This window comes from Tamandua tetradactyla, chromosome 3 (assembly GCF_023851605.1).
Source record: "Tamandua tetradactyla isolate mTamTet1 chromosome 3, mTamTet1.pri, whole genome shotgun sequence".
Taxonomy (NCBI): Eukaryota; Metazoa; Chordata; class Mammalia; order Pilosa; family Myrmecophagidae; genus Tamandua; species Tamandua tetradactyla.
Window position 1 is genome coordinate 21,618,582 of NC_135329.1, and position 16,966 is coordinate 21,635,547.

At 38.7% G+C, this 16,966-nt stretch overlaps 1 long non-coding RNA gene across 1 annotated transcript; it reads right to left on the reverse strand.

The window, feature by feature from the left end:
• Positions 1-228: 228 nt before the first annotated feature.
• LOC143675983 (uncharacterized) lies at positions 229-11,876 on the reverse strand. Its single transcript, XR_013171736.1, has 3 exons — positions 11,777-11,876; positions 10,686-10,778; positions 229-638 (listed from the first exon to the last, which is right to left on the reverse strand). It is a non-coding gene; the product is annotated as an uncharacterized LOC143675983 (long non-coding RNA).
• Between the last annotated feature and the right edge of the window lie 5,090 nt (positions 11,877-16,966).

Consider the following 16,966-nt stretch of genomic DNA (forward strand, 5'->3'; position numbering starts at 1 on the left):
TGGTGCTACAATACGGGATACTCACATGGAAGAAGAATGGCATATGACCCCTGCCATACAGCATACAAAAAAAAAAGGAAAATGGAAACAAACATTGGGAATTTTTAAATGGATAGTGAAAGGCAGTAGACGGCAGCATTTGTTAGGTCCCAGACCTCTTTGAGGATCTGATGAAAATTCTGCACTCTTTTTTGTCTCTAGAAAAACGATAGCCTTGAATACCTCTACATAAGATTTTATTTTCAATTTCAGGGGTTAATAGACCCCTTGAAGGCTACCCAGGGGCATGCACTCCAAGAACCCACCATGTAAGGCTTGGTGACCCAGACTGCTGGCTCATGTCAGTGTGAGAGTGGGACATCAGGTGACAAAGTAGTACAGAATAAGAACATGTTCTTGGAAAGCCTTAGCTTGTCTTAAAATAAATGAAAAAATGTTCAAAGCGAAACCCAGAGCTCACTTAAAAGAGTTAGAGCTGGAACACGCGGAGTATCCAAGGTTGTAGGGCTGAAGGGCAGGGTGGAAACAGAGCTTTCTGGATTAATTTAAGCCAGGAAATAGCCTGAGAGAAATACACAGCAGCCGGAGAACTTGAATGGAGGCAGGCGTATCACAGGCTAGAAAGAGGAGAAGTCAGCCTGGAACGAGAAGAGGAAATCGAAAGGACAATAAGAAGCAGTGTTTCTAAAGGATCTTTGAATTCTCTGTAACAATTGTTTAATTTTATTTTCAATTAACTGATAATCCAAAAGAATTAATGTAAGCATTTTACAGATCATATAGATAACAACCTTATAAACAACTGCTGATTTCATTGCTCACATTTGCCTTTGCATTTACGACTGCATCAGGAACAACTAGCACTACAATGATTGACGTGGTCTAGAGAGAAAAGAGCAGAGGGGAAATTACAATGTAAACAGCACACTTCTGACCAGTGAAGACCAAATAACTTCCTGGATGTCAGTGTGGATGCACAGAGTAGTACGCTATTAGTGAGAGAACTGAATCATCAGATGGCACATGGAGGCTTAGGAAGGCCAAGCTCCAAGGACCTGTTGGACATATTTGTGTCCGGGGGAAAGACTCAGTTTTAGCAAAGCACTATCAATTGTAACATCAAATTAATTTTGTTAATTTTAATTGCTCTGGTTCTGTTATTTCTTTTGTATTTAATCTACAAATTACTTTTGGCTCTGTGGGTCCCCTCAGGGCTGCTCATCAGCTATCCGGTTCTTCTCTCCTCCTAGGCATATGGCAGGATGTCTTCTGTTGAGAAGGGCAGATGGATAGTTCTGGCCAATGCTCGGTGAGTGGGAAATTATGTGGTCACTTAGGAGGCAGAGCTTTTAATTACAAGTGGTTCCCTCCAGGTCTGTCTTTTCCTCTAGTAACATTTGAGATCATGCTAAGTGTCTACCCAGATCCACTCTCCACCCTTCACTCTGTGAAGCAGACCTGTATGGGCCAGATCAATGATCTCCATTACACACAAACTTCTGGTTGGGTATGGCCAATGGAAATACTGGCAGGAAACCACAGGGCAGAAAGATTGTGAGGCCAGACTATTAAGTTTCCTGGCTCACTCTCCTTCAGGTCAACACGAAACAGACCTACCTGTCTCCCTCTAGGTCAACTATCTCCCTAGGTCCTGGTCATTGCTTTTCATCCCTGAACCTTCAAAGTAAGGGTTCCTTGTTATTATTAACCCTCAGGTTCTAAACTATAACTTACTGGTTTCCTGAAACCTGGTGACACCCTTGTAGATTATATAATTAATAGATAAAATGTTCAATTCCTGAGTTTGAATGTGTCCTTTTTTTACTTTGCCAGATGGATACAGGTTCTGCAGCTGATGGATCAGATCAACTCCAGATGACCTGTGATGTCATGTATGATGAGAAAAAATAAATCTTTGTTGCTTGCAGCCACTAATATTTTAAGGACTTTGTTATTATAGGCCATCCTGACTGATAGAGGTTTCATGATTATGTGAGGGCTATAAATATAATAAATTAATAACTGATTTTACGTTTATAGATATCTTAAAACTACTTTATCACTGGAGGAGATCCATGATGAATTTTGTTTCCTCAAAAGAGGTCTTTATATCTCGCCTGCGTAGAAACAAGTAAAAGTTTATGATTTTGAAGTCAGACAGACTTGAGTTTGTATTTTGGAGCTGAATACTGTAGACAATTATTTTAAACCTTAGTTTCCCCATGCAAATAATGAAGATGAGTGAACATAATATATCTCACTCATAGGAAAATTGTGAATTTTAGATAATGCATGTAAAATGCTTAGCAGATGGCTTCATATCCAGCGCTTGCTCTTTAAGTGATAGCTAATGTCAACAAAGAATGGCTACAATACAATTGTTAGTAACAATAACCTAAAGGATTAGAATCTAATCCTAAGAATAGCTACAATACAATTGTTAGTAACAATAACTTAAAGGATTGGAGCAAGTAGCATAATTGGACAAGAGGTGGGGAGGTCAGTCTGTACCTGACAAGGACTGCCAGCTGCACTGGGGGCTGGTGTTGCAATGCCCACGGTGTTTATGGTTCATACCCCAAAGTCCGCCCCATGGTGACAAAACTTAAGTAAACATCTAAACTGCCTGTGTGCCCACGTCTCAGTGAGCCACGTCAGGAGGAGGTGAGGATAAGTTTGTCACATCTCAGGGAACAGCAGTAGGATGGCTCAGGTGTAAGGAGAGGTGAGACATGAAACCAGATTTGTCAGCAGACTCAGAGGAGAACAGGAATCTGCAATGTGCAGGAACACACTCAGTATTAGGACTGTCTACTGGCAGTGGGCAGAGCCTACCTGTAGTTCCATCCCACCTTTCTGAGGCAAGGCAGAAAAGTCTCGATGTATGAGGTGCTTGGCAGGTGATCAAGATAGAATTCAAGGTACTGGAACTGGGGCAGAGTTGGGATAATTATTCAAGGACCTGCTGTATAACTGAGGAATGAGGTCAAGGCTGTATTAAAACAAGGCAGGTTTAAAGTTGGTATGGAACTTCTCAAATCCCTTCTGCTTGAGGTCAGAATTGGTTCTGGCAGCTGTAACCAGGCCACAGTGAGATGAACAGAGGTTGCAGGTCCAGGATCCCTCTTCTTTTAAGCTGGAGGTAGTGTCAAAGAGAGACCCTGAGTCCATCTAACAATTTAGTTCAATGCAACAAACAACAAAGGAGTGTAAGACTGGGAAACAGAGAGGCAAGTCCCCTGGATCCTTGAATTTTTAGCCTAATATTTGTGGTGGAGGTGGAATGTAGGGGGTGGAGAATAGGGACATTTGAGATCCTGAGGGAGTGGCTTGCAGTGAAAGCCAGTGAGGTAAGTTGGAGTCAGGCCCAGCCTGACTGTCATGGGGGAAAATTTAGTGTTTACACAAAGAAAAATGAAACTATCAAAGAACTTAGATCAAGCAAAGGAAATGAACAAGACCACATGTTAGCAAGATAGCTCTAGCTGCTAGGTGAAGAGTTGATTGGCTGAGTCACAAAACTGGAAAGCTACATGGGTTTCTCTGAGAAACATGGGGCATAGAGTTGGGAGAAGGAAGCCCATTTTTCACTATATCCCCATGTCTTTAATAATACTTCCTGAAAGACAGCATTGGAAATTGTTCCTAAAGCAAGACATCCAGACCAATGCATGGTGCCCTCTTTAGTTAGCATTTAATTCAGCAAGACAGATCAAAGGCAGGGTTTTCTGGACATTGCAGCCCCATGGTCCTTCTAAGCTGTGGAATGCACATCCCTTGGGATGTTGAACCACGTCAGGACTACCTATGAGTGATCCAGCTGTTCCTCCTGGGATGGACTCATTGCCTTTGGTCCCTCCAGCTCTCCCAGGTAGGATGTGCTTAGGACCTGGCTCTTCCCTCTAGGCTGGGTCTTCTGGAGGGTAGGGGAGAGACACGAGGTCAGCACTTCTCAGAATCTCTGCATCCTCCTAGCACTGGCTGCACTAATAAAGTTGGGTCTGATGCCACATGCTGAGGAAATCCTGGCACCCAACAGCCATTTTCATTATTAATGATGATGGTAATAAAAAAAATAATAATTTTTATAGCACTTTTATACAGAGTAAGCTATAAACAGAAAATAGTGTATTCAATCAGCAAAGTATCCTGTCCCCTCTTCTTTCTCTCACACCCTCATGCCCATACCCAATACACATCACATGCACACACACACGCACACACACACACAGAGGCTGTTCTTGCTTCATAATAATGGCTCACATTTGCCTGAAGTTAAAGTTTCTAAAGCACAATTTCTACATTGAATCACCTCAACAATGCCATGAGATAGTCGTCATTTTCCTTATTCTCACATTAGGCAACAGAGCTTCCAAGAGATTAAATGAACACCTGAAAGATCAGGGAATGAGCAAGTGCTGATGCTGGGACCCTGCACTGGTTTGAAAGTGTTAATGTACCCAAGAAAAGCCATGTTTTAATCCTGATTCAATCATGTGGTGGCAGCCCTTTCTTTTAATCCTGATTCAGTATTGTTACTGGAAATTTTGATGAGATTATCTCCACAGAGATAATCACGCCAATGTAGGTGTGAACTTTTGAATAGATGAAGAGGTGATGCTTTCAATGTAGCAAAGGGAAAATGAAGATGAGAAGAAACAAAAGAGATTCAGGACAGCAGAGGCCAGTGGAGAGTTTAAGGCAGAATTCATTTGGGATGCAATTGGTAAGGCTCTCTAGTTAGGATGGGGTTGGTTCTTAAATCAATATATCACTGGACACTGACTCTAAATCTGGGCCACTCCTGTATCTTTACCCCAGTGTCCACGTGTATATGAAATATTTTTGTGTATTTTCAAGGGTCATTCTTTTGGGGAAGTGGTCCATACATTCATGTGCTTCCCAAAGGGATATTTTTCCTGTCTGCTGTAAGCAACTAAAATGCCTTTCCGTGTGCTTTGGCCTCCTCCCTCTGTCTACCTTAATTCTGATATTCAAAGTCCTGCCCAATCCCTTCTAGTCCTAGAGGGTTCTTCTTGAGCTATTCTGCTAGATCATCCCTAACTGATTGATTTATTAATTGATGGATGGAACACTGCTCTGGTGGGTAAGCCAGTCCACGTACCACAATAAATATAGAAAATATTTAAAATATAGTCTCATCGTCATAGACCTTAAAATCAGGGCATAGGGAAAGAGATGGCATGAGGAGTCAAGAGTAAAAGACAGCATAAAAGTGAACTGGTGAGGTGCAGCAAGTTGTCTTGCTTGTGGGAGAGATGCATAAGGTATGAATTACCAGGCAGCCTCATGGGTTGGTTGTGGTGAGGTAGAAGGAACGTGGCCTTAGAGCCAGATGATCTGGGTCTTAACAACAACCTCCTGCACACTTGGGAAAATTACTTACTTCTCTCATTTGTAAACAGGGATAAAATCTCTCCTTTGGTGGATCTGTGTTGTTACCATTGTAAATGGGGATTACGTAGACTGAAGTGAGTATGAATGCCTAGCTCACAACAGATGGTCCACAGGTGCTCCATCATCACTAGGATCTAAGCTGTGGGAACTGCACTGGTCTTTGCAGGCTGGTCAGGACTGTAAGAATGCAACAGCCATTGGGCAAGGAGGAAGTTCTCCTACTAGAATGTGAGGACCTGTGTGACTCAGCAAATTATACCTCTGCCGTCTTGGTTCAGGAAAAACAGGTTTGGCCATTAACTGGGACCTGTTCTCACCATCATCTCCTCCTCCTCATCCCTCTCATTTGCCTTTTATCACTCACCAGAACCCCCTACAAAGGGTTACTGATCTCATCCTCTTCCTATTTTCTGAGGTTTTTGGTCACTTGATGTAACCATTGATTCTGGTCCAAGGTCCTACGTTCTGATCCAGCCAAACTGGGCAGATCATACTTCCTCTACCCCCAAAATTACACAGCCCTTTTCTTCCTTTGTGCATATTTGTTAGTTCCTCTACCATGAAATCTCTCTCTACCAGGTCCTTTATTGAAATCTTATCTATCTTATGTGGATATGGAAGAGAATGTCAACTATCACATCTGTAACTTCCCTACCACAGAATAGACTTGTGACTGGTCAATGGCTACCCCCCAGATACTACCTTTTCAGCATTCGTTCCACCCCCTAAGATTAATTGTGGTCATTCTCACCAAGGGAATGTGATTAGAAGTGAGGTATATTGCTTCCAGCGCAAGGTTTTTAAAGAAGCTAATGCACTTTTCACACTTCCCTTTTGTTGAGTGACACTAAAAGGCAAAAGGCCATGGAGGATGGAAGAAGTTCATAATTAAAGGAACTGATCCCTGAATCACTATGTAGAAAAAAATGTCACCTGCCAATCTGAAGAATCTATGTTGGATTATTATTTGAAAAAGAAATTAAATTCTATGTATTAGTTTACTGTAATTTATAGGTTTATTTGTTTCAGCAACTAGTTAGTGTTACACTAACACAAAAGCCAAAGTAGTTCAAAATTGATTTTCTCTAGGAGGAGGTCTTTAGTTCTCTCAATAAGAATTAATCCTCTTCTTATTTGTTCCCAAAGCACATTGATTTTTGTTATGAAATATTTCACATGAAAGCATATAACACTATATGTAAAGTATGTACAGTAAAAATTAAACATCTGTGTTCCCATGAGCTGATTTAAAACTAAAATATTATTAACACCTTTGAAACTCTTTGTGTGATTATGTCTTATCCCAAATTCCTCTCTTGCACTTAAGAAACACTATCCTAAGTTATGTGCATATTATACCTTATCAGGAAACATCATTTACTACATAGGGTATTATCTTGAAAATGTATATTGTTTGGCTTTGCATATCTATGAAATATTTATAAATTGAACCATACTTTACGTATTTTTTATCACACAAAATTATTATTATAATGGGCATTTATGTTCACAGATAGAGCTCTGGTTAATCGTTTTCACTTATATGAAGTTACTGCACTTTATTTTTAAATTCTTCTGTTGATAGGTCTTTTTTTTTCCTAAGATCTTTGCTATTATAAGTATTCCTACAATAAACATACTTGCAGATGTGAAAAATGTTTGCCACGAGTGAAACTGTTGGAGTGAATTGTTTCACAACAGCTTTGTGGTCATGAAAATATTATTTTTTCTATCTTTTTATTTGTTTGTGTATAGAAATGGAATTTAATTTTGTACATTACATTTTTATCTAGCAACATTTACACTCTTAACAACAGTATATGAAAATTTCCATTGCCTTGTCAACACTTGATAGTCAGATTTAAAAGCTTCTAAGTGCCATTTTGATGACACAAAATGGTAGATGGTTTTCATTTACATTCTTCTGATGACTAATATGACTATCTTTATCATAATTTTATTGGTTATACCAGCTTTATGTGAAATACCTTGTCATGTCTTTTGTCCAAATTTCTATTTCTGCTTTATCTTTTTCTTTTTTTCTACTTTATCTTTTTCTCATTGATTCATAGAAGCTCTTTATATATTTGAATACTAAACCTTTGTAAGTTTGGGTGGGAAATAACTTCTCAAAGATTTTGGCTTGTGTATCTAATTTCTTTATGATTTCTTTGATGAACAGAAGATCTTATTATATTGCAGCCAAATAGATCAGATTTTTTAATACTTAATGTTTTTAGTAACGTAGGCTTTCTATAACTTGCTTGAAAAAAATATCCTTACACTGAGGCCAAGAAGTTATTCTCCTACATTTTCTCAAAATGTGTTAAATTTTGCTTTTTATATTTAGGACCTTGTCCCACCTGGAATTCATTTTTGTTTATATTGAGAGGCAAGGATCCAATTTAATATTTTTAAATATGAGTGAACAAACGTCCCAGAGCAACTTATCAAAAATCTAAATTCCCCCTACTTAGTTGCAAAACTATCTTTGAATAATATCAACTTTCTAATAAGCATGGACCTGTTTTTGGACTCTCTATTTGTTTCACATATTAATCTGTATAAGCACTAATAATACACTGTATTAATTACTATGGACTTAATATTATGTCTTGGAATCCACATGGTGTCCTTTTCTTCTTTATGAGTTCTTTAGCTATTGTTTTAGATTTCTAGGCTGCTCCAGCAAAAACCATTAAGGGGCCAGGTTAAATAATGGGAATTTATTCACTCACAGTTTGAGGCTGGGAAAAAGTCCAAATCAATGTGTCATCAAGGCACTGCTTGCCAAGTCCCATTTAGAAATACATTGGTATTTTTATTGAAATTGCATCAAACCCTGTGGTGGTTTGAAGCTGTATATATCCAAGAAAAACATTTTCTTAATCAAATCCATACCTGTGGGTGTGAACCCATTGTAAATACGACATTTTGATGAGGCTACTTCAGTTAGGGTGTAGTCCAACACAATCAGGATGGGCCTTAATCTTATGACTGGAGTTTTTTATAAGTGGAGTAAAATTCAGAGAGAGAGAAAGCCACAAGAAGCAAGAAGCTAAACATCAAGAGAACCCAGAAGAGAAGGGAGAGGTCAAGAAATGCCACCATGTGTCTTGCCAATCCCTAGTAGCCAGCCCCAGAATGCCACAGTCTGCAGGAGGAAGTCTCTGTTTTGTTATCATCTTCTTATTTATAAAGATTGTCTTTCTATTTATTTAGGGCTAATTGAATGTCTTTCAAAAACTTAAATTTTTTTTTTCCCATAAAGACTTAGAACTCATGAGATTTATGACTGGGTAAATCATAGCTTTGTGGGTTGTGAAAATACTTTTTCCTACCTCTTTTTTGCTGGTATGTAGAGAGGAAATTTAATTTTATGTTACCTTTTTATCTAACAACATAGCTAACCACCTATTAATTCCAACAATTGATTTGTAGGTTCTTTTGTCTTTTATTAAATGATATTATTGTCTATGAACAAAGATATATATATTTTTCATGTTTTGGATTGTCTTTCAGTAATACAGAACATTTTTCCTCTTCTGTATTCTCCCCATTTCACAGGAGTTAGAAGTCTAGAAACTACATTTATCAGAATTTCCACCAGTAAAATTATGGGCTAGATTTCCACCATGGAGAGATACTTGCATAAGGTTTCTAAAGTACGAGAGAGGCTGAAGGCAAATCATTAATCTACAAGTAACAGTAGGCACTCTCATGAGTTTTATCAGACTGAGATTTTGTATTCACCTCCAGGTCTCTTCCTAGACATCACTCACCTCATGGGTAGGGGCAGTTATGAAGAATCATCAGCTTCCTGGATTTCCAGCAACTTCCTGATTCCCAGATAGCTATCTAGCTACTACTAAGATGTAGTGACAGCCTCTCTTGATGTTTATTCCTTTAGCACTTGCTGGTATTTAAGCAACAATGTGCCTTCTTGATTGAAATACCTAGACTGGTCTGAAATACCTAGACTACTTTTATTGACCAAATTCTGACTATTTACATTATTTTGCATATGAAGTATTTCCAGGGAACAAATCTTGAATGATAGGAAACTTGGATCTATTTTGAGACCTGGTTATACCTGAAGACAGCGTACAGGTACGCTGATAGAAAATGGGGCACTGTTGGTTCCCAGCCTGGAGTGGGGAAATGACTATGAAATTTATCACCAGTAATTTCTTAAAATGAATTAATATTTAAGGCAAGGTTATGAAAGACCAAGTGTCCATTGTAGCAGACTTACATAGCAAAAGAGTTAAAAGACAGCAGTGTGGGCTGAGTATATATGACTGTCCTGGATTGCTTAGGAAAAGAAAATGACAAGGTTCTTAGCTTTTAAATTCTCATTCAAAGTAATGTCAGAAAACTAGTCATTTCTATAACTGTACTAAAAGAATATTTTATATACCACACCTATATAAACAATGTAACTAAAAAACCCCATGCAAAATTTGATCTTGTAAGTTGCAGAATTGGAACACAAATTGAATTCATGGCCTTTCAAGATCTCTTACGTAAATGTTAGGGCACTGATTGAGAATGAATAGGAACAGAGAATTGGTCAGTTTGGACGAATTTTAGTCAATTTGGATGAATATGAGTCCATGATGCTCCCTCTCTAATAAACTCCACTGGGCTTTCCTTGCCTACAGAAACAGCCCATCTTCCTTTATCCAAAAATATTAGCCTATCCTTGCTTAAAGATGGTAGTGATCTCACCTGAAGCAAATACCTTAAAGGATTTTATACATTTCTCTCAAGATCCACTCTTATTATCCCTTATTGCCTCTAGGACTTAGAAAGATGTCATTTTATACATTGAAAGAATTCCAAGATCATGCAAATATCAAAAGAAACCAGAGGAATATGCATGGGAATAGATTCTCAGAGCGATAGATCAGGGAAAAAAAAAAAAACAGACACAAAGTAGAATCAAGCCAAACTTATTGACATCTGTTTACTTAGTGAAGATTTTGGATTCAATGTGTTAGCTACAACAGCTGAGAACTGTTCTAACAGTTTGTTGGTAGGTTGACTGAAATCTGAAATCAGTGGAACCACAGTAAATGAAGAAGCCAGAGCTTCTTTGATATAATGTGGAGGAAGAAATCCAAAGTCTTAAAAGATGAGAAATGCGTGTGTACTTATATGTGACACCCACCCATCCTATGTCTTCTGGCCAGATCCCTAGAGAGCTCAAAGTACACTACCTTCACCAAAGAACTAAGAAACAGATTAGTGAAGAGAACACTCACTAATATCCTTGGGAAGTTCTGTAGTGGCTTTCTTCTGTAGCGAGGTCTGATGATGGTAGATGACTCCCTAGTTTCAGCGGAGATAATGGGGTCCTGGAGTGGTAAAAGTCAAGTTGCAATACTTAACTACCAAAGACATGGTAGGCATGTTTACTGAAAAAATGCAAAAATGTCAGACTAGTAATCATAATGGCTAGACCCAAAGGGATTTTGGCAGAAACTGAATTTCTTTAGGACTGAAAGAGATGCTTTACCTGATAGGAATAATATAAAAAATTCCAAGTGTGATGAACAGGTACCTGAGAACTCAAAGTCATGGCCTTTTGCCCAATTTTAAAATCTGAGACAGTTCATTCATAGGCTCAGAGCCTGTTGGTTAAAGGGTAGATCGGGTATCCCTAGTCCCTAATGAAGGACCCTGCATTCTTGCTGCAGGTATGCACTATAAATCTTTTTTGCTAATCTTAACCCAAAAAGACATGTTTTTTGGGTTTACCAGTATGGCTGTGGACCGAGGAAAGAAAATTACCCAGACTTCAGGGATGATGTTAGATATTCACTATGAGGTAACACTAACCTCTGGAGGTCCCAAACATTATACTAACCCACTAATTAGTGAGGACTTATGGAGGTCAAAGGGACCTCATGATATCCCTTACAGCTTTGCTTCTAACCAATCTTCATTTGAGACTGAGAACTTTCGGGATCCTGGCTTTAAGTGGAGGCCCCTAATTCAACTCCCCTTAACCCTTTCATGGGTCCAGATCATGTTTCTTGCCCTTGTACAACTGTGAAAATAGAGGCCCTAAGTCACTCGGGATCAGCAGAAGCCTAGGATAGTCACTGGCTTCAATTTAGCTCATGTCTCAGATTTGCTTCATTTTTTACTTCTGGGAACTTCTCTTACATCCCTGACAACCAAGAAAATGTATTTTAAAATATGGTTTATTTTCTTAGCACTTTTAAGTATTTTGTAAGAACAAGGGTACAGCTGTGGTATTTAGTCTGCCAAACTGATGGAAACAAAATTCCTTATCATAGCATCACCAGCACTTAACACATTTGATTTTATGGTACAAGTAGATACATACATGTGTTTTCCGTTCTACTGAATACTCTGTCCCTTGAATGACTATGTCTTATTTATCTTTACACATATTGAACACTTAGTCCATGCCAGACGCCATGCTGGATTCTGGGGAGAAAGCCTGGCATTCTCATATTAGAATGTTTTAAATAAGAATGACTCTCTAATCATCACCTTCCACTGGAGCTGGGCCTGTCTCTACTGGGCACTGAAGCATCCCATGTTCATTCTGGGTTTCTGCCTGCCCTGTTTTTCCCCACCTCAAATGTCTTCTTCTCCACTCTTTTCCCAATCTATTCCTACTTCTTTTTCAAGGGTAGTAAGCAGTGCCATCTTCATGAATATTACTGTAAATTAAATAATAGAGAAGTCTTGTCCCCTCTCTGCCTTTAAATATTTTGTTTGTGCTGATCAATTTAGGATTTGATTACTTATTTCCTCATGTGGTTTACTTGCAAAACCCCCCCTCTTCCAATTCCCAGGTAGATTTCAAGCCCCCTGAAGATGAAGGCTTACTCTTCTACCTCCCTTGTATCCTCCACAGCTCATTGCATAAGTACTGGTTACATGGAAAGTGCTCAATAAATATTGAATAATTCAAGAGGAGCTCAATAAACAACGATTGCTTAATTGATTAGCTCCACCATAAATCTTGCTTGAACAGAGCTAGCGTCAGTGAAGTACTCAAAAAGCAATCTGAGTCACTGCCACTCGAGACATAGGAAAATTCAGTTAATGCAATATCTGGTGGGAGAGGCCTAGAGGACTGGTCTGCTCCGGCACCTACCAAGGTCTCAGAGCACCCAAGAGCTGGATTCAAATCCCAGTTTCATTAGTTCCCAATCATTTGATCTTGGGCAAGTTATTTAAATTCTCTAAGCTCTAGTTTCTTCATCCATAAAACGGGAAAAAATAATTCTATCACCTACCTCTCATAGCTACTGTGCGGATGCATTGAGAATAATGCACGTAAAACAATTAGCACACTGCTGGCCCATTATAAATGCTCCATAAATGCTAATTGATTTTAGCTACCAATTGAATATAAGGAATAAAGTCAAAGAAACACCATGAGGAAACTTTCACTATGTAGTGATAATACCTTCCACTTACATATTTTACAAGCATTGCATAGTATGATCTCTTAAAGTTCTTGTGAGGTAGTAAATAGCTGAAGTAACTTGTTAGTGGTAGGATCATTTAAAAACTGATGCTGGCTTCTAGTACAGGAACACTTCCTCAATCCATGCTTTCCCAGAGAGAAGAGTCCAGGGAAAGAGTGGTAGGATTCTGTTACCCCATCAATCCATAAACAAACATTGAGAAGCTATTGCTCACCAGTTGCTTTGCTGGACACCAGGGTTATAGTCATGAATAAAGCAGACAAGATTCTTGCCTAGAGGCTAAAGACACATCCTGAGAGTATGACAGGCCATTACAAATTATTGAAGGGGTGTTTCCAGGAACTATAGGAACACAGAAACAGAGCCCCATACCTGGTCTACCAGGGAGGTACTGTCAGGAAAGGCTTCCCTCAGGAAATGTCATTTGAGCTAAGACCAAATAACTGAGACAAAGATGACATTTTTTTCCTCATAGCTGCTGCCATGAGTAATGGCAAATGGAGAAGACAGTATCTCCATGGCTATATACAGACCCAGACCCACAGGTACTGAGCAGCTGGCATGGCCCTGGCTACTGGGCATCCAGGCTGTGCCACCTGCAAGGAAGAATCAGGATGTCAGCAGCGCAAAGCAGCACCTTCACTCCAGGGCTCTAGTTCCTTCTTTCTCCTCCCTGCATTACCCAGCTATCTCCTGGGAGAGAGAGCACAGAAACCTGTTGTATCCCCTTTGTTTCCTGGGGGAAGGAAAGAGAAAAGGTGGCTTCCTGGATTTCTTACTTGGGATGGAGTGTTGTCATGGAAACAGTTTCTGTCCATGGGATTGTTTAGGCTGGCAAGAAGTGACAGAGCTGGGGATATTGACTCTAGAGGGCATGAAAAGCTGTGAGATGAACTCTCACCCCTGGCTGCTTCCTTCAGTACTTAACACTTCTAGCACATACCCGCCCAATCTACACCCATCCTCTTTCCACACATGCAGTCCTTCAGTGACTCTATCTACTTTTCCAGCTTTAAAGTAGACTAAAACAGAAATATTAACAAGTCACCTATCTATGGCATTTCACTTATATTTATCTAATTTAATCATCTAACAATCCTAGAAGTCATTATTTCCTTCATTTATTAATTCAGCAAATACGTATCAGGTTCTTAAAACCGAGAGAGAGAGAGAGAGAGAGAGAGAGAGAGAGAGAGAGAGAGAGAGAGAGAGAGGAAAAAAAACAAGACTTTATTGTTAAAAAAAATGTTAAACATCGTCTGAGCTTTTGGTGAGTCATGACCTTTTTGCTGGCAGAGGGTCTTGCCTCGATGTTGATGGCTGCTGACTAATCAGGGTGGTGGTAGCTGAAGGTTGGAGGGACATGGAAATTTCTTGAAAAACACAAGAGTAAAGTTTGCTGTATCCATTGACTCTTCCTTTCAGAAAAAAATTTCTCTGTAGCATGCAATGCTGTTTGATGGCATTTTGCCCACACTATAACTTCTTTCAAAATTAGTCAATCCTCTCAAACCCTGCTGCTGCTTTATCAATAAGTTGATGTAATATCCTAAACCATTTGTTGTCATTTCAACCATGTTCACATCGTCACCAAGTTCAGTTCCCATCTCAAGAAACCATTTTCTTGGCTTATCCATAAGAAGCAACACCTCATCTGCTCAAATTTTATAGTGAGATTGCAACAATTCAATCACATCTTCAGACTTCATTTCCAGTTCTAGCTCTCTTGCTATGTCCAATACATCTGCAGTTACTTCCTCCACGGAAGTCTTGAAACCCTCAAAGTCCTTCATGAGGGTTGGAATCACCTTCTTCCAAATTCCTGTTAATGTTCATATTTTGACTTCCTCCCAAAAATCACAAATGTTTTTCATGGCATCTAGAATTGAATTCTTTCCAGAAGATTTTCAAGTTACTGTTTCCAGCTCCATCAGAGGAAACACTATCTATGGCAGCTAGAGCCTTACAAAACATATTTCCTAAATAATAAGGCTTGAAAGTCAAACGAAACTTTGATCAATGGGCTGCAGAATGGATGTTGTGTCAGCAGACATGAAAACAACATACATCTATATATGTCTATCAGAGCTCTTGGATAACCAAAAGCTCTGTCAATGAACAGTAATAGTTTGAAAAAAATATTTTTTCTCTGAACTATTAATAGGCTTCAACAGTGGGCTTAAAATATCCAGCAAGCTATGTTATAAACAGATGTGCTGCTAGCCAGGCTTTGTTGTTCTGTTTAGAGAACACAGGCTGAGTAGATTTAGCATCATTCTTTAGGGCCCTAGGATTTTCAGAGTGGTAGATGAGTACTGGCTTCAATTTAAAGTCACCAGCTGAATTAGCCCCTAATGAGAGAGTCAGTCTGTCCTTTGAGGCTTTGAAGTCAGACACTGACTTCTCCTCTTCAGTTATGAGAGTCCTAGATAGCATCTTCTTCCACCGGAAGGTTGTTTCACCTACACTGAAAGTCTGTTATTTAGTATAGCTATATTCTTCAATTATCTGAGCTAGATCTTCTGTAGAACTTGCTGCAGTTTTCACATCAACACATGCTGCTTCACTTCGCATGTTTATGTTATGGTGATGGCTTCTTTACTTAACCCTCCTGAACCAACTTCTGCTAGCTTCAAACTTTTCTTTTGAGGCTTTCTCATCTCTCTCAGCCTTCACAGAATTGAAGGGATTCTGTGCTCTGGATTAGGCTTTGGTTTAAGGGAATGTGGTGGCTACTTTGAGTTTCTCCATGTCAGCAACAAGCCAGTTTTGCTTTCTTATCATTTCTGTGCTTGCTGGAGTAGTATTTTTAATTTCCTTCAAGAACTTTTCCTGTGCATTCACAACTTGGCTAAGTGTGTAGTGGATGAAGCCTCACTTTTGGACAGTTTTCAACATGCCTTTCTCACTAAGATTAATCATTCTAAATTAAAAAGAAATTATTTATTAGAGAAGTTGTGGATTTACAGAACAATCCTGCATAAAATTCAGGATTCCCATACACCAGTCCACTCACCAACAATACCTTACACCAGTGTAGAATATCTATTATTCAATTATGTAACAATTGCTATTACAATTGTTGATAGCATGTTTTTTAAAAATAATTTTACTACTATTTTAACTGTAGCTACATTTGTTACAATTTATGAAAGACTATTAAAATAGTATTATTAACTATTGTCCATATTTACATTTGATTTCTATTTTTTCCAATATACCTCTGCATTACTAACACTTTGCATTAGTGTCATTCATTTGTTATAATTCATGAAAGAACATTCTTATACTTGTACTATTAACTATAGTTCATTGTCCATAATAGGTTTCACTGTATTGTATAGTTCTATATTTTATCCTTTAATATTTTATTCTAGTTACATATATATGCTAAGGTTTCCCCTTTTAACCACATTGGCCTACGCAGTTCAGTGCTGTTAACTATAATCACAATAATGTGCTACCATCACCACCATCCATTTCCAAACCTTTACAATCAGCCTATATAGAAATTCTGTACAAGTTAAGTATCAGCTTCCCATTCGTCACCCCAATCTATCTCCTGGTAATCTATGTTCTATACTGTAATTTCATGAGTTTGACAATTATGCTTGGTTCATAACAGTGAGATGATGCAATATTTGTCCTTTTGTGTCTGACTTATTTCAACTCAACGTAATTTCCTCAAGGTTCATTCCTGTTGTCACAGGCATCAGGACTTCATTTCTTTTTACAGCTGAACAATATTTCATTGCATGCATACACCATATTTTGTTTATCCATTGATTGGTTGTTGGGATCTTTTGGCAATTGTGAATAATGTTACTCTGAACTTCAGTGTGCAATTAGCTTTTCAAGTCCCTGCTTTCAGTTCTTCTGGGTATATATGTAGTAGTGGGATTACAAGGTCAAAGGTAATTCTATATTTAGCTTCTTGAGGAACTGCCAAACTGTCTTCCACAGTGGCTGTACCATTTTACATTCCCACTAGCAATAAATGAGTGTTTCTATTTCTCTATATCCTCTCTAACACTTGCAGTTTTCAGTTTTTTAATAGTGGTCATTCTAGT